The sequence below is a fragment of the Semicossyphus pulcher genome, unplaced genomic scaffold (genome assembly GCF_022749685.1).
Source record: "Semicossyphus pulcher isolate SPU_LCO1_2020_fin unplaced genomic scaffold, fSemPul1.0.p SCAF_14, whole genome shotgun sequence".
Lineage (NCBI taxonomy): Eukaryota > Metazoa > Chordata > Actinopteri > Labriformes > Labridae > Semicossyphus > Semicossyphus pulcher.
Genome location: NW_027211648.1, coordinates 11,306,512 through 11,325,862, shown reverse-complemented (window position 1 = coordinate 11,325,862; position 19,351 = coordinate 11,306,512). Strand labels below are relative to the sequence as shown.

General features: G+C 41.9%; 1 protein-coding gene across 1 annotated transcript in view; it reads right to left on the bottom strand.

The window, feature by feature from the left end:
* stxbp6 (syntaxin binding protein 6 (amisyn)) overlaps positions 1 to 6,686 on the bottom strand; it is a 59,782-nt gene extending 53,096 nt beyond the window's left edge. The window contains exon 1 of the mRNA XM_069661827.1: positions 6,426 to 6,686. The gene's annotated coding sequence lies outside the window, so the exon portion shown is untranslated. The remainder of the gene's footprint in view (positions 1 to 6,425) is intronic.
* Between the last annotated feature and the right edge of the window lie 12,665 nt (positions 6,687 to 19,351).

Below are 19,351 nucleotides of genomic sequence, written 5' to 3'. Positions count from 1 at the left end.
TTGTATTAATGCTAGCTTACAGAGTCATTGATTAGCCTCTCTTTCTGTCCATCTGCCTTCCTCTCTGCTCTTTCAGCAATGAAAGACTTCTCAGTAAACAAAAACCTGGGCCAACATTTAGTGGTGAGTAATTAGAGAGGCTAATAAATATGCCTTTCTTTGGAATTCAAAAGATGTCAGACATCCCAACACTTTGGCAGGGAAACAGACCTCAACTTTTATATAAAATAACAACACCCTGATGTAAGGCGCAAAGTTGGTTTGCGCTCAACTCTCTATCAAAAGCAGGAAAACTAGTTCAATAGAGGCCTTTAGAGCGAGCCAGGAACCATGTAAATACTCTGCATAGCTGTGCTTTGAGCTGTGAGTGCATATCATACTGTGCTCTGATAGACTGAAAGACCTGTACTGTGCCAGTCCAACCTCAAAGTACAAGCAGTACAACACTCAAAAGACTTGGACTTCCTGTGACTTCATGTAACCTGAATACAACTCTTTAACTTTAACAGTTAAGAGTTTTCTTCTACATAGCTTGAAGACAATAGAGACAATGGTTGTTTTTTTCTGATTAGCATTTTATGCTTGCTATCTGAGGGGCAAATCGATTGCACAATGCAACTGTGAGCTCAAACCTACACATACATAATACTGCACGCATCTGTACTCGTACTCATTTACATATACACAATAACTGCCCCAAAGGAGCTCACCCCTTCCCCTGGGTATTTTTAATTTTCGGTCTCCTTCCCATCGCCATAACTGGATGGTACAGTGAAGAAAACAAAAACAGAAAATCAGGGTTATTTGCTTAAAAGTCACTGGTCTTGTTGCTCTCTTGTAGCGAATCAGCCCAGCGGAGTTCCTCTCTGTGGAAGCCCTAATCCACAGCATCTTATGCTCTCTCCCTCTTCTCCTGCTTCCTCAAGCTGAGAAGGCTGCTCATATCTCCCTGCAAGCTGTCACCAGGCAAAGGGGAGCACATATCCCCCCTCAGGTGGCCCACTGAAGCATGACGGGTGGGAGGGATAAGGGGAAGGGGGATGCGAGAGACAACACAAGAAGGATGAAGAGGAGGAGGAGGCTGAAGGGAACCTCAAGGCAGTGAAATGTAGCCAGCTACAATGCATAGCTTCTGGTGTGACTTTGAGCAGTCTTATGCAATGCTCAGAGTGCAGGGCTGAGCAGTTGTATTAAAAGAAGCCAAGGAGCTGCTGTGGCAGTGAAAACGACGTACATATATTTTACGGGCTGCTTATCACCCTCTTTCCAAGCAGAGCCCCTTTCAAAAACACTTCATTAACTGTGGCTGTTTGTTGCCAAGCAGTCAGAGGAGCAGCACTGTTTCCTGCTCATTCCCTTGCTTCCCTCTTGCCCAGTGTGTTAATGTGAAATCTGTTCAGTCAGTGCTCATGGCCCTCCTGGGACCTCATTCGAGAAAGGGCCTTTCGAGTTTCCATCACAGCTACTTCTTTTAGCTTCAGAACGGTGCTGCTCTTCAGCCTGTGCGAATAAGCCTATGGGGACCTGCGACAGTAGCAGAGGGAGGAAAGGGGACCCAAATAACAGGTGCCTTGAATGTGTGTCTTTAATTTCTTTTAAAAGACATAAAAAGTAAAAGCTGCACCTTCAGTTGGCAACAGCAAAAAAAATCCATCAAGAAGGGAACTACCAAGTATATTTACTCTGCTGCTCATGTAATTAAAACGCTGGCAGCTGGTGTGAGAGTTATTTAGATAGTCAGCAATTAGAAATTGATCCAATAGATACACTGCGAGCTTCAGCATGGATGTTGACTAGGGAGTTAAAGGTTAAGGTAAGGGCAGGGGTTTGGCATACACATTTTTGGGGAAAACACAGTTTTATATAGGGATGCACGATATTATCGGCACGTTATCGGTATCGGCCGATATTGGTTTAAAAATGAACTATCGGATATCGGCCAACACGCCGATATCGCCCGATAAAACAATGGGCTGCTGCATACTTGATTAAATGCCCGACCTCTGCGCAATGTCCCCGGCGCGTGGCAGCGTGATGACGTCACGTGTGTCTACCTGCAGAATTCGAGAGTTAGAAGCCAAAATGTCCGTGGTGTGGAAGTTTTTCAAAGTGTCCGAAATAGATAGCAAAACTGCAATTTGAAATGACTGCTCAGCTTCGGTGATGCGAGGAGGAGCCAAGGCAAAGTCTTTCAACACTACAAACTTGATTAACCATCTCAAGACCCGTCACCCCGACCGTTGTAACAAATGTGATAAGAGTATCACCATTATACTGTACGCTAATTCCAATACAGAAGAGAGTTGATGATCTCTGCAATAAGGTGTGTGGGAAAAAAATATCGATATCGGTAATCGGCTAAATGAGTTGTAAAATATCGGCATATCGGCAAAAAGTCCAATATCGTGCATCCACTAGTTTTATACCTTAACTTTACTTCATAGAGAACACCCACGATGAATGGGAATTATCAACTATCCTTAATTGTTCCTTGTAGATTCTAACAGCAGTTCTACCAACAGCATACGTAAAGACAGAAAGCGATGCAAAATCTATCACTTGTACGATTCTGACTAACTCTAGCAGAATGAGTATGATGTTCAAAGAATAACACTTCAGAATGTTGAACATAATGACGATATTATCTGCCAAGATAACAAACTCAAATAGATAATATAATCCTCCTCAAGAAGCAATTCATCCTCTGTATCTACTCCTCCCACTCACATTTGGAGGGTTTTCAGCGCAGCTTCTTTCATTCCCCGCTGCACTCCCAAAGATCCATGAATGAAATAAAACACTTTGCCTCATCTGCAGCCTCTCATGCATGTCTTTCATGTTGACTCATGGCTCTGAACAAGGCCTTGATTTTGCAGAAAAGCCTCCCTCAGTGCACACGTCTTCACAGATTACATCTTTCCAGAGTGATGTCATGCAACGGTGTCACTTTGAGCGTGCTGTATCCAGCATCGCCACATGAACAGATGGTGACTGTTACCTCTCATGAAATAATTGAGAGATTACTCCGTCTACCCTGCTGTTTTCATTGTGTCAGCGCCAGCCTGTGATGTAGCAAAAATCTAATCCTATGTTGGTGCAGCAGACATTCTCGACATGTGCAGTAAAAATGTTTTGGTCTCAGGTCACAAGTATCATGATGGTTGATAAGGCCAATAAAACCGAGAGTTATTATGTTGTACAACTACACATTCCAGTTCATGCTGAGGAAAAACTCTCTGTGGTATTTCATAACACAAGGCATGAAAGTCAGAATAAGAGAGCCCATCATTTTTGCAGTATTTCTTCACCGTACTACTCCAAAAGTGCCTTAGGGGAATCCAATAGCACTTTCTCCATCTCTGTGGTATCTCTACTTTGAGGAACAAAGATTTTCTTTTTGTGATATAACCTAAAAGAGGGTGCACAATAGAACTGATTTTTTCTGTAAATACTTAATCAAAAACGAGCACAATGGTAGGACAGCTTATGCAAGCTGGGTAAGAGCCGATTTAGCTTTCCAAGTTTTGAGATCTAAGACCAAATCCCAAGAACCAACTCAAATGTGAATGCCAGAGCGAATGAAAACAGTGCGTCTGTCGTCTCGGACAACCAGAAATCTTTAAATTCTGCTTAAATTAGGCTAATTTGCGATGCTGTATAAAGAAAACAATGTCACCAGGCCGGTGCAGACAAATTTTGAAGCATGAAATCTGGATCCCTTACAACCACATTGAAATGAAGAGTCTGTGCGTGAAAAAAGAAATTACAGGACAGAAAGTTGTCTAATTGAACAGTATAGAGTTTCTAGGTTTTGCACGTTTGAGAGGCTTGTTCTTGGCATCTTAGGGATGAAACCGAGAGCAGATAATGAACCAGGAAACCCATGTTAGCACCCGCAATTGGCTATTCTGAGAGAGGTTACACAACTGCAATTCTTGGGCCACTTTATTCTTTAGGGATCACTGCAGCAGTTTGTCTGAGATGCTTTTAAAGTATGGAGCACTTTTGCAGATGAGAGAGGAGAAGAGAATTTTAAAGGATTTCAAACTTAAGAGCCTTCTGTTTATTTCTTTGTTCTTTTTAATCCTGTGGCAGTAATGTGCTCTATTTAATGTGAGTTTTATCTTTCTTTCTTCACAATATGTGGGGAAACTAACTTAAATTGTATACTGTGGGACAAAAGGTGACTTACAATGTAGCCAACACAAGAATAGATACTGTACATCCTGTTGATGTCTATCTGTTGTTATAGAGACCATTCATATCTCCCTCAAAGAAACAGGTTGAATACTCTTTTCCATAAGAATGAAGATATGGAAGAAGCCATCTATTTTCATATGTGAAGGTTATGTAGAACCAAGGAGGAATAGGCTAAACATGAATCAATGTATGACATGCCAGAACCCCGTAAAGAGCACATCCTTTATAGCCCAGCACCTTAAGGCAATAAAACGTTTGGGAGGGACTGAACAGTGACAGGTAAACAGTAGAAAAGCAAACATAGAGCACTTAGAAATAGAACTGCAGGTATCATTACCACAATGACTAAGTCACACACTGGTAAATGGCTTGAGGCATTCACAATACAAAATCGCATGTACAATTAGTTTGCATAAGGCTAAGCTAAAAGCACAGCACTTTGTCAGTGTGTATATCCGGAATAATACAGTTGGATGATACACAATCAGCTAAAATTAACAGACAGAAAACATAACTAGCCACGTGTCCAGCTTGACCACTTCTCCATTAAATGTATTGCAAAACAGGGGTGTTGCTTATCATCATAGCTGAGATGGAATCATTTCTTCAATGCAAGGAGGACAACCACAGTCACAGTGAGTCAGAATTCTCAGGGAATCCAAACCTCACCCTTATTCTGTAAGAAACTCCAACAGGCAGGTTTTTGTTCCTTTTTTTATATGATGATCTAAAAGGAAAAAAAGGCTCTTTATGTCTTTCTGTATGCCTTCAAGGATATCTGTCCTCTCTGGCAGCAGAACAAGCTGAGGTGGTGGACACACACAGAGGGAGCCTGCTCAACAGTTTACATTATGCTGACTATAATTGGACTATGAAGTATGGGGCACGGTATAAGCTTATCTTTTATGGCATGCCAGAGCAAATTAGGTCTTGTACTTTTGCATAGGAGGAAGCAATCATTTATTGTAAGTGGGTTAGTTAATGCCATTGGGGAGGCACTAGGGAAGGATTAGGAGCCTCACAGCTAATCTGAGGCCAATGACTTCTAGGTCCCTACCTGTCACAGAGACACAGCAGTGGAGACATGTGATAATTGCATGAAATGAAATCGAAGAAATATAGGAACATGCAACAATTTTACCCAAGTACCTCAGTTTGTAATTTCTGGGGCACCAGTAAACAAGTATACAAATACATTTATGTCAAAATACTGAACCAAAACCTTTTTTTTTCTCTCTATCACTGAACTGCTCAGTGATTTGTTTTGCTCAGTGATAGCAGTAACCACCAATGATTCTCTGATGTATTTAACATTTAAGATTTAATGTTATTGACTGATGTATTGATTATTTCTGCAGGAGAAAACACAAGCACCTGAGATGATTAACACTTCACTCCATAGGCTTCATTAGCACTATACCATCAACAGATTTCGTTAAAGCCATAAAATGTGACCATAATGTTTTGAGACACTGAGTGAGGATGATCTCATAAGTTATTTTTTGCTCATTTGATTATGAAGTAAGTTCTTCATGTTGCTGTTTTAGCAGGGAGACTGATTATACAGAAGCAGCCTACAAACAGACCATGCAGCTATTTGAGTTGGACAACACCCAAGTACACTTGTCTGAGCCAACAGGAATTTCACTGGAAACATATCACTTTGTACAAGTCATAGAGAAAAGGAGGGAAACGATTAAAGCCTTGACATAAGAACGCCTTTCAGTTTCTTTTCAACATATGGTGACACAGCTTCAGTTTACAGAGACAGCTACAAAACAGGGGGCGCGGTTCACCTCCATGAACACCATAATACTCAATAATGACTTTGTGGTGCAAGTGTACTTGAGTTAAATCATTTTGTCGAAGCTACGGTAGGAGTACGTCATCACCAATTTTACTTCCGAAAGCCCAGTCGAAACATTTGTAAAACAAGCTTAGTTTGTTCATAAAGTCGGTGAAATAAGACAGTAAGTAGAGTTCTACAGTACAATACTATCACGTGCAGTTAAAGGGGTAACGTTAAACGCGCGCGCACACTTCTAATTCAATCGCAAAGTGTTTGGTCGGTTGTTGACGCAGAAGAAATGCCAATTGCTAATCAATGACACAAAAACTGCAGTTTCTACGTGGCTACGAGACATCAATTAAACTTTTTCCGTCCTGAAAACTACTTATGCGTAAACTAAATGTCATTTAACAGAAGTATTCCTAACGTTACTTACAGTTGGGTTTCAGTGGTGCTTTCCACGTGCGGTCCACAAATCCGTCGATTAATTTCTCCAGCTGCTGTCACAGTTCAGCCACTTTCAGCAGCCTCTTCCTTACTGTAAGCTTTCTTGTCAGGCTAAACGGTAGCATTTCGTTTTTAACATCGCGTTGACTTCACTTCTACGACAGTTGTTGGTTTCTAAGCGGCGGGGGTAGAGTTTGTTTTCCCTCTGCCTGTCGTTTCTGCGGGGAGACCGTCTGTCTGACTGTGGCTGTGTGTGTGGGTAGATGGGAAACCAGTAGCAGGTTCCAGCCAGACACACAAACCCTCCCGCCAATCACGTACAGTATCACGGCACCACGTAGCATGCGCTCCACATCTGCGCGTTCTGGGAGTCTCTTTGAAGTGCGGAGGAAAAGAAGAAGAAAATATCCAAGTTAACTATTGTAAATGGAGGCTTTGGGTGCATATGTATGGACTACAGTGAAGTCATAAAACATTGTAAGCACTTTTTCCGCCTTTAACGTTTTAAATAACTTGGTTGGCGTGTTTAGAATCAAAGCTCAATGCAAGTATACTAAATGAGTGAAGAGTAAAAGAGTAAAGGGAGAGCTAACAGCCATACTGTTAGCATTGACACCTGCTCATATGAGCTTTTTAGCTAGCCTATTAGTTTAAAGCTCCTGTGAGGAGTTTTTCATGAGTTATGAAACAGACTAAAATTAATTCTGATGTCGCTGTATGAGCTACAAAAGCAAACCAGACCACCAGCGAAAAGATTGATTATTTCCATATAGTTATCTTTAAGGCCTGAACCTGCTGAGGGGGGTAGGTGTCAGAAGAAGCAGTTAACTGCAAGCTGCCTTTGTTTACATTTTCCAGGGCAAACATTTAAAGTGAGTGATACATATGTCTGTTAAACAAAACAGCAAAGAAACAAGAGGTACTGCTTTGTCCACAGGGGTCGCTAAAATCAACGCAAACAGAAAGTTCCTCATAGCAGCTTTAAGGTATTTATTCCTTCGTGTCTGTGACTCAACGCATCTTGCACAATAACTCAACAAACATGTGCCATAAGATCACCTTAAAAAATATATTTGAAATACTTAGTCTATTTTAGACATTTATTGCCTACATGTAACTTGACTGATAACAAAGACCCTTTGCGTCCTTCTGGGGATGATAGCCTACCGGATAAAACTGGTGAGAAGTAGCAGCTTTGACTCTAACCTTTGAGCTATCTCACTATATTAGCTGTCCAAAAATATGACGAAATAAACAGTTACTAGGGTAGGCCTATTCCCTAATGTCACCTTAAAAAAAGTTGCTCAACTTCTTTGACTTGCTTGTTCAGACAGGCCAACACTGCTTGAACAATTTCCAAAAACTCACTGCTGGATGTGTGGCAGGTAGCCAGGTACAAATCCGCCAGAAGTTGTTGACTACCATCTTTTGTTTTTTTCCAGCCATGCCAACAGAAATCTGCTCCCTGGGAATTCACACACATGGAGGCCGTGGAACTGTGTGTGTCTGTGAGTGTGTGTCTCCCTCTAATGTTTTGCTTGGCTGGTTGTGAGTCATCCGAATTCCCCACAGAGCTTTAATTCCTCCCGTGGTAGGCTTGGCTTCTTTTGAAAGTTCTGTCTTTATTTTCAGCAGACTTGGAAGCCATTGCCTCATTTGAGATAGTAAGAGTTTTATGTGCTTCTGTTTCTTTGCCTCGGGGTCTCTGCAGCTGATCATTAACATGTTGCAGAGGGAAATGAGGAGCATTTAAGCCATCATTATTTGTCATGATAAGCAGGAGGCCAGTGAGCAGCAGATGTCAGTTGGTCAGTTGAGAAAGCCATGTTATTACATGCATGATAAAGGATAAACAAATCCACTTTTGGCTTACAAACAGCAGTCCTATATTTAAATATGAATCTTCCTGACTTTGTCTGTCTTGAAAATGTCATTGAAAACACTTCCTAGAAGTTTTCTGGCTTTGTTTATTCTGTGCTATATTATAAGCTGCAACACCTTAGATCTTGTAAGGGGTCTCTGCATTGTAAGCGCATAAAACGAGCTGCATTAATGGCAGTTTTAGTTGAATTTTTCACTTATTAAACAATTTATTTAACAGCTAAAGCTCCCAGACAAATTGCTCCTCAATCCATGCAGCCGAAAAACAAAATCTGGCAGTTGGCACGGCAATAATCAAATATGAATGTTCCTTATTCCTCCAGCTTTTGAAGCTTCCATGGGATCACATTACAGTTTGTCTGGCTTTGTGATTCCACGCTACAGCAAGCTGCTCAACCATCTGGTAGAGCATGTGGAAATAGTTCATTTAGAATTGAAAAATGTTTGCTGAGTCTTCTGGGACTATTTTTTTTTTACGCTCACCTTCAGACAATCCAGCAGACTCATCTGTTAAGTGTAAAGTTTGCTGCTAGGCGATATGGACAGCAACAGGAAGGTATTAGTAACAGATTCTCTAGACTATGATGCTGTATGAATACTGAATCTGTACCTCTGTGCTCCCCTACATGAGCAAACACTTTCACTGTAATGAGTCACTTTTTCCAGGTCGAGGGGGAAAAAGAAACTTTGGCTAAAGAGGGGGATGAAATAATGCATACACACATGTAACCGCACAGACGCACACAAGCAGAGAGGGTTAAAAGGGCATTAGCGGTTTCCTGTATGTGAGTTTGGGAATTCAGGCAGCTGAGTCTCTCCAGGGAACACCTGGCTCTGATGAAAGAGTCAAAACACTGAACCATGTCGAGGTTTTGTGTGGCACTACCAGTCTCAATAACAGTCTGAGGAGTGATTGCCCCACAAATATGTTGACAGCTTGACTGCTCATTGCTCCGAGCAACGCTGAGGTTAACTTTTGGATGCATGACACACCGCAGAGACCGAAACATCCGTCAGGTTTTGCCTCATGTGGCTTGAAGTTTCCGCGTTGTGTTATAGGAGAGGAATCTGTGGGAAGGGAATGGTGATGGAAAAGTTACCAATCGTTTCTGTGTGCAACAGAACAAATATGGGGAATGGTTTTATGTTGAGTGCAATATTATAAAGATCTTATTCATAGTTTTCCATGAGTCATTTTGTGGTGCAGCTACACTTCACTTACCTGAGTGCAGTTTATCCACTTGAAACAAATGTGTTAAATTTCCCTTAGATTTTCCGTTAAAACGCTTTAACACATTTATTTTTTCATACTGTCGATGGCCTATAGAAACATCTTCAACAGTGTTTTGGAAGGGACTATCAAGGGATATCAAACATATACATTTTAAAGCAGATAATACCCTGTACGTTTGAGTTACAGCAACTTCCTGTTGTTTCTGATGACTTTGATGTCTCCTCTGTATACTGATCACATCTAAGGTTAATTGAATGAAAGCAGAGAAGAAGGAGTTAGTTAAAATATGACCCATGGAAATGGCAAAAAAAGTTACTTCCTGTTGGTTTTACAGTATGGGTCCAAGAGGCTTTTTTGTAGGCCTAGGCATGATACATATGTGTAGCAAATTTCATAAATCTAGGTTAAATCTGCTGTGGGGGCAGAATTTTTAAAAGTAGCAGGGAGTGCCACTGAGCAGTTTAGCCACAGCCGTGAACAAAACCTATATAAATCTTCCTTATTCCCTTCTGTTGATATGTCTACGCAGTTTCACGGCTGTACAAGTATTTTAAGCCCCTGAAAGAACAACTTCCTGTTTATGCCGAACAACACATTGCAATAGCACCAGAAAGAGACGTATGCTTATGAGTTTCTTTCCCTTTAGATTGTCCATTTAGATGCTTGAACACATTTCTTTCCATACTGTTTATGGCCTCTAGAAACATCTTCAACAGTCGCTCACGTCTGCTGAATCTTAACTTGAACATTATTTGAAATTGCTTCCTAAAACTAATCATCATCATCTTCTTGTGGATCTGTCTTGTGTTTTGGCTGTCTGTCTTTGTAGCTGTGAGTCTTAAAAAGGGCAATTAACCTTTATTTAATTACTTCAGCTGGCTGCCAGGAAGCTACAACTTCCAGTGTTGAAATATGAAGCCAGTGAGGAAGTGCAAAAAAACTGCAGTTCCTAGAGTGTCCACTTGAGGCTCCAGAGGTCAAGAAATAAAATTACGGCAGATGGGAAAATGCCCATTTGTACAGCCGAAATAAACATGTTTACAGCCTGGTACAAAAATCAGCTAATTTCAAGATTCAAGATGTGGTGGGTGAATTTTTTTTAAATATCTGACCCCTTTTAATCACATTAAGCCTTAAATTAGTGGGGTGTGGTCACTTGAATAACAGGTGGATGCTGCTGGCTGTCTGCTACATGTCAACACAGACACAGACCTTAACTTCACCTCTTTGTGTTGTTGGAGCCTTTTGGGGATTTTTTCATGCAAAAATCAGACTAATAATCTGTCCCTCTGTGTGAAGTAGCAGGTATGCTACACTGGCCATACAGGGTTTCTAGCTTATTCAGTGTTTATCACACATGTATTTATTCGCCGGTCAGTGCTTAGGAGTCAGGAGTTGTTGGCTTTTCCCTGGAGAGATTATGGCGGACCGTAATGATGAGAAGACCGGTTACTTTAAGTTTCCTTTTAAGCGTCATTCCCTTTACGTTCCCTCACCAGGCGAGCGAGCAGCAAGTCCGCTACTTCTTTAGTCTGAAAAACAAACAGCTGCAGTCAACGGCACAAACAGAATCTTCTCTGTGGGAAACACGATGTTTAACTTATTCACGGGCTAATGGATCGGCAACATGCACAGACTGTTTATCTTTGATAACTTGATGTTTGCCAGCCCCTTTGCTCCTCACCAGCACCACCCTCTCATCTAAATATGGTCACTTCTGGCTCCAGAAAACCAACATGGTGGCAGACATATCCCGAACTCGAGGCTTCATTTATGCAATCGAGAAACCAGTGGGTGATGTCACGGTGGCTACGTTCCATTACTTATAGTCTATGGATGTTCGCTCTATCATATGTTAAGAGTAGTGTTTAAATCACAGTCACATCTTTAGACTTCACAGCACCACAACATTCAAAGGAAACGCCTTGTATATATGAAACATGTATTTGACATCACTGAAAAACTTCTTCTTCTTCTTCTTCTTCTCTGGAATTTACTGTAAAAACATGTTGTAACGAAGGACCCACCAGAGAATCCACGCGGCTCAGATGTTTATCATATTTAGATTTTAGCAGCAGCTACCTGGCACTTCTCCATGCTATCAACTCCACTCCCTTATCCTCCTCTCTCTGCCCTCTTCCAAAAAATGTGGAAAACATAAACATCCCTCCAGCCTGTGACGTTAGACGGGGGAAACCGGGCAGGCGGGCTGGATTAGGGAGAAAGAGGTGCCTCAGTCCCCGCGGTGAGCAGGGTAAACACCGAGATCTGACGATGGAGGAATGGAGCGGTGCGAGGGGACCTTTTGCTCCAACCACCGGCTGCCTCTCATCTCCCCGCACGGCCAGATGGCTGCTATTCCCTCACACATTCCCCTTCTATAAGTCTGTTTTTTTCTTTCTCCGTCTCTCTGCGGCGCTAATCAAACTCTGTATTCATGTGGTTTGTTGTTTACTCTTCACAGTGTGAGGCATGAAACACACATCACACGGTGCTCGCAGAGCTGCATGAGAGCGCACAGGGGAGAAAAACATGTCTTATTGTGGACCAACTGACATGCATACATTACTTCTAAAGGTGTGTGTGTACAGTGTGTGAGTTGTTGCATGCTCTCATGTGTGTTTCTTTGTTCCAGGCAGAAAATATCAAAGCGTGTGTGTTTGATTTTCTTCCATCAGAGATATCGAGGAACTTTCAGGGAGGTTGTGTTTACACGAGGGGGAGGCGTTCGACACATCTTGTTTAGGTCTCACCTGTCAAGTGAGGAAATAAGTATGTACTCTTTGCATGCACATTTCACATTTTCCAACCAGGGTCAAGTGTTACGATCCACTTTGATCACCTTTAAGTGGTGTGAAATAAGACAATATATTTAGACCTCGGATCTGGTATTGATTTTGCCTGATGAAATATCACACATGTGGCCCATCACTAATCACATCAGGTCCACAACAATACAGTTTCTTGCCTAACTGTTTCATCATTCCTCTTTCAATAAGGACTCTATAGAGTGCTTTTTATGGCATTTTCCAGCTGTATTCTTTTTACAATGACCCATTCTGGACCGATCATCGTCAAAAGGCGTCATCAGTCAGATTATAGGGATTATCCATGTGACCTTTTCTGAACAGAAAGACCTGCCGCTTCTATAAAAAATACGCCGTATACTTTTCATAACTGCTCACGCTGACATCACTTTTGACAGCAGTCTTTGGGACCAGTCATTGTAATATTCCCATGCCAAAGACAGCCACTTTAAATTCGATTGGAATCAGATATCAAGCATGCATCATCTGAAGGCCTGTCCAACCGCAAGTAATGACTCTCACACTCAGATCAGTCATATCTGCTTCGTGGCTTATAAAATATGGCAAAGAAATGAGCTCTTCTGAATTCTTGGATTGCTTATAAAAGATTTGGTTGTTTAATCAATTGGCTTTAATATAAAAAAAGAATCAATACCTCATACCTCTGTTTATAAGAGAAAGAGAGAGGTCTTTTTATACTTACAAGATTATTCAGTTTACCTCAGAGTTGGTTGGACAAGCCTCCAATTAACCTAACCGATCAATCAACTTCATTTAAAGTGCAGAATCACAATCCACCATGGTCCTAGTACACTTTACAATTAAAGGGAATACATAGGACAAACATGCTGGCACATTAAAACAGAAATGAGTTTATATGAAAGAATGTGTCTCTTTGTCCTTTTCCCCTTAATATGAAGAACAATGGAACACATACTGTATCACAACAATCACAAAGCCATTGATGATGTCTGTGCAAAACTTACCAGCACACGTGTCAGGGGTAGAAATATCTAGATTGCCAGTGAAGTATGAAAGCAGTCCAATCCAGTAACGTTACATTTATTATGTTGATATATATTACTAATTTTCTAAAATGTGGGGTAAGAAGATGTCACCTCTCTCTTGTGTTTTCTGTTTTATTCTGATAGTCACCTTGTCTCTCCGTTCAGATCCTCCACTTCCTGTCGCCTGCGTTATTTACCTGCCTGCCCTAATGTATTTTACCTGCATCTCATTGTCTCCACTCCCCTAGAGTATGTAGTCTCTGTAGCCGCTTTCCCACTGGTCAAAAAACCCGCAAACACACGGCCTTTTTGCATAATGGGAAAGGTTACAATCAGCATTCAGACCCGGGTCAGATGACTCTGCAGTAGACCCGGGTAATTATCACCTCGGCTCCAATCGGAAATGATGGGAACACAAAACCCGTATCGACATGCTAATCTCCCCCCCCCTCCGGCGCAATGCTATGCTCCGTCTGTAACTTCTGCGACTCCTTGTCATCTCAGCTACCAAAGTCTGCGTCCAAGCAGTGCTTGCATCCTCGCATTGGTTCAGTATTGACAGAATGTAGTAAAAGTGGAAGTAGAGATTTCATAGTAAATCCTGAAACAGCTTATTCTGCAACTACAGCTGCTTCACTACAGAGTACAAAGGGGAACAAAATGGAACACAAAATACTTCATGACTGTGGGATGTGTTTCCGTCAGTCGTCTTTTTTTTTCTCCTTGCCTGCCATTATGCCAACACTGGAGAAACATTTAATCTCACTTTGCCCACAGGCAGTAGCTTAACCCAGAAGCGAAAACAGGATTTTTCAGATGGAGAACCCACCCTGAATCAAAGTTAATACTCTGAGGGTTGCTGAAGTCAGATTTCAGAGTCTGTTATGGATCCACACGCCATTAAACTCAGCTAACTACATCCATCTCCATCATGGCAGTCAGACAGCTGAATGACAGGTTAGTAGAGTGTGTCAAGTGTGTGTGGGCTGCAGCGTTTGTGTGGGGTCGAATCATTCTGAGTTTTTTTTACAATCTTTGTTCTAAGTTTTCATTCCTTTGTCTTCTGTTTCTTCCTGCCTGTTGCCAACTCACGCTGCTCTCAGCATCATTTCGTCACGTGATAACAATTCAGCCAATTGAGCCAATCAATGACCAGAGCCCTCTGGGTAACACAAAATGCCAAGTGTTCAATTTCATTTTGCAAGTATCTTTTCTCAAGGTCTTTTCTTATCAGCAGGACAACATGTGTCAGTGGGGACAGCATGTGGAGATATGTTGATGGACAGAGAGGGCGCTGAGTCTTTGGGATTAAAATTTGATGGCACTTGAGGCCTTTTTAAAACTGTTGATCTGAAGGAATCGATGTAAAAAAAAAACGCTGAATTGTCTCAACATGTTCCTCTGAGGCATCGTTCATTCTATGTAAAATGCATTCACAGACTAAATGTGTCCCCGCAGACCCATTTGAGCCTCTCCATTCATCGTATTTTCTCCAATTTTACATGCAATGGCCTTTTTATTTTAAAAGACTCCTATTGATTCTTGCAGTCTTCCATTTTTGAGAAGATATCTCCCTGGACGCTTCTGTTTCTTCCTTGTCAGACAAATCAGAAGACATATGCTCCCACCATGCCCCCAGGCAAAGAGAGGTTCTTCTACCGCTTCAAAAAGAGACAGTGATCCAAAATGTGTCTGTTTCCTCTTTAAATGACAGCCTTTTAAATTGCACTGACTTATCTGAAAGAGGAAATTCAGCCAAACAAAGCAGGTCGTAGTGAGCGTGGAGATGTAAATGACCCAATTTGGTGCAACAGTGCTTAAAGCCTACACGTCCCAGGGGGAGAAGTGGATTACTTGAGTAAAGTCTCTCGCAGCAAATTGCCCGAATGAGAAGTCAATATACAACAGATTATACAACATCTGTAGCTTTAGCTTTGATTTGCCGTTTGTGCTCGGTTGTGTACATGCATGACCATAAAATTCTTGCGTGCCGCAGAAAGTGATGATGCAAGCTCCTTGGCTCACAACAGCTCCATGTCATCTCTATAAACACCATGTGACATGACCTCATCAGCTGAGAGGACACCCTCTGGATCGGCCTGGAGACTTTAATGACATGCTTACAGTTTCTGCGACTGCATGCGTGATGTCCCAGATTACAAGGCAAGACTAACAAGGTGGATGACCTAAGGCGTCTTGTAATCATCCTGCGGTTGAGATGTAGTGGTGTTGAACGATGCTCATAAGGCTGTTTCTATTAAGACGAGAACAAGAGAAGGGTTATCTCATTTGGAGCAATAAAATGAAACACCTCGTGTAGGGTGTGAGTCAGCATCAAAGACTTCAGGACAATGGCCAAAATAAAAACGTGTTGTCATAAAATCATCCTAAAATAGACTCATAGTCGCACAGAGTTTATAGTGTAGCTGTTTTAGCATTTGAACCACACAGAGCTTTGTATGGAACATGAGTTTAGCTGCTCCGAAATGCAACTGATGACATCAAGATAAGAGTCTTGGCAGTGTTCAGTGTTTAGCTCAGACTGAGGCTTTACCATGGAAACACATCAAGACTGAGGTGTCCAAGGAAATGGGAATAACATATGTGAGAATGCATAATGTGAGTTCTGTTTTTTGGGTGGGTTTTATTTATGCTTTATTACGTCAATTCAAGAGGTCAGGCCTACAAGCTATGCATAGTGATGCTGCATGGTATATTCAAAGAAATGGAACAATAATGGATCCCTGTAACGGCTGTGGGCTGTGCGGCCCAAAGCTAGAAGGTTCCTTGCTCGAATCCCGGTTCGGACAAAGGGGCCTTTCTGTGTGGAGTTTGCATGTTCTCCCTGTGCGTGCATCGGTTCCCTCTTACTCCGGCTCACTCCCACAGTCCAGAGACATGCTCGTTAGGTGAATAGGTGACTCTGAAGTGCCTGTAGGTGGGAGAGTGAGCGTGAAAAGTTGTCTGGCCGGGAAAACGGAGGACGCGTTTGTCGGCCGCATCTGAAGGAGCCTTCGAATTGGGACAGCCTTCGACGTGCCTCTGTGAAGCAACCGGCCTTCAAATACGACCTTCGAAAAGGCTGCAGCACAGCACTGACATTAGATGAGCGGCTACTAGAAGAGTGGGGGCTACTATAGTTCTGCCATCATCGGTTCTGCTATCATCTGGACACCATCAACGTCTGTCCAAAATTTGGTGCCAATCCATCATGTACACGATGAGATATCGGACTAAATATTTCCATTAAAAACTCATCCGTCAAAGACAGATGATGGCAAAGTTATGGGAATTCATCCTCAGGGGAACATGAAATCCAATGTAGAATTCCATGGCAATCCATACAACAGTTTTCAACATCAACCTGCTGGTAGCTGGTAGTTCAGGGATCACCAAAGTCAGACGGATTAATGCTCAGAGGGACATGAATGTCATGCGCAAAATGTCCTTGCAAGCCACAGAATAGCTGTCAAGAATTGTCAATAAAAAACAAACATGTCAACCTGCTAGTAGTGCTACTTGTTAAGTCAAGGGATCACCAAAGTCTGTTGGACGTATCCTCCTAGGGACCATGAATCACCAAGATCCTATCACTGTCTATCATCTATGGCATGTATTTTTGGGGGGGTATTTTATGGCAGGGGAGGAGGAAGTGGGAACGACACGCTGCAAAGGGCCGAGGGTAGGAGTCGAACCTGGGGCTGCAGGATCGTGGGACGCGCAATTTAACCGCTAAGCTAAACCAGCAGCAAATATTCTTACCTCCAGCTACTATTAGAAATACTCTGACATTACCTCTTCACAGTTGGTGACAGCAGTTAGAAAAAGAGACTAATAATCATCTGATCTAGACAAGGTCAGAACACCAGTCAGGCGAGAAGAGAGGGAGTACTTCTTACGGAAATAATCAGCACGTCTGCTGTCATGGAAGACAATATCTACAGCTCTCCATTCACTACAAAAGGGCTGTATTTCATAATTGTTTCCAAAAGAGGGATCCCTGTGACATTAACAATGACTCCAACACAATGTGAACTTCAGGAATGAGGAAAGCAGAGCGGTACTTCCTTGATTCTGAACTATGATTCAACCAGGAAGCTGCCATGTTGAATGGCAACAGGTGTTACTTTGCTCCATGTATTGTGTTTCGTGTTTGATGTTTTGACTTCCTGCATTTGAATTGTTCGTGAGCAGCACAATCTATAAATGTCATCCTCGGGTCTCGTGTTTTCTGCTGTCGCATCAAGGCCGTCATCCACCCTGTCCTCCCGAGGGGTCCGAGGAATTCCTCGTCTCTAGGTGGAGCCATCGATTTAGAGACCCTTCTACTTTCAGTACACTCTTGGAACACAATAGACCAAATCCCATTTAAGTTTGGATCTTCAAAGAACACTAGATAGCACAGAGAATAGCTCCAAGAAGATGTGCTCCCACGTCTGAATTGCCTTCGACGATTGAGTCTAGATTTGCTACAAAAGCTTTTTTGGAACTAACTGCTGATCAAACTGCCAGTGTCAGCGTTGGACGGAGACGCAGCTTCCACAAGAACAGGATGTTCTTGCGGAATTGAATTCATTGTTCCCACTGCATTGCTGCACACCTCATCTGATCTCACAGCTGACTTTTATTGCAAAGACAGTATTTATACATGGGGGTCTTGAAAACACTGACACAGTATCGTTTACAGATTATGAAAAAGGTCAATTAACCTTTCTACTATGGACGTAAGCGTGTCTGAGCAGCTCCCCAGTTATCGTGACCACTGCTTGGCAGTTGGCAACCTGTGCCATGTCCACTGTAGGGACACTGGCAAAAGCAAATACACAGACTTTCTGCAGGTGTTCTCTGATCTAACCATCCCCTCAGTCTGGCTCTTGGTTTTCTGCTGGGATGCCAGTCAGATTTGGGCACAGAAAACTTTGGAGAAAAAAAATGTGGCTATGCCATGAGGAGATGGGGGTAAAGATGGTTGGTACTGACCTCTAGTGGAGAAACATTACTGGTACACATTGCAGAGAGGAAGGGTGTGACTATGCATGGCACAGTAGATAACATTAGATGAGCTTTATTGATCCCCCAGAGGTGAAATTAACTCGTTAATTTAAATTTAATAATACATAAAGCAGTAGTTGACAGACACAAGAAAAAAACATTGTAATGTCAATATTAACCGAGCTAATTAAGTTACATTAAAAGTAGTCTTAATTTCTGTAATCATATAACAGTTCAATTAAACTGTCATAGTTTTTAAACTGCAATCAATCCCCTGAAAGATTAGAAACCAATAAACTGAAGAACACTTGCTTCTTTTCTCAGGGTAGACTTCCGAACACCTGGGTTCAATTCCACCCTGTACCGGGCCACTGTCCAATTTATAGTACACTCCTTTTCAATTTTATTAAAGCATTATTATTACAGTAAGACAAACCTTTCTAACTTTTAGTACCCGATTATCCCCGCTCATTTTCTGTAGATTTCAAACTGTCATTCGTTGGGACCCAGTGTAATTATACAATATAATGTACAATAACTCAGATACCGCTATTACTGCATGCCTAATATGGCAGTAATATTTTCCTGTTAGTAATGTTAGTCTAGATTCATTTTGCCACCATCTTATTCAATTTTCATCTATTCTTATTTCTATTTCTTCTTGCTACTTGCTTGTCTGTGCTGCAACAACCGAACTTCCCCTCTGGGGATCAATAAAGTACTATCTTATTTTATCTAACCTTATACAGCCTGGCTATAGTGTTTCTACCTCTTTCCTGTGACCTTGATTTTATCATTTATTAAAATCATAACAGACCTCACTGGGACTTGTGACCAAAAGATTCAAGACTTGACTTGCAAAAAGTGACCCATCTCTGCGTCAAGGCAACAGTGCCAACAACCACACCACCCTGCCCCCCTGTATTATTCTCCTGTATTATGTTATGTTCAGATACGATGCTGATTTTGATGCTTTATCTGTATATAAAGATAT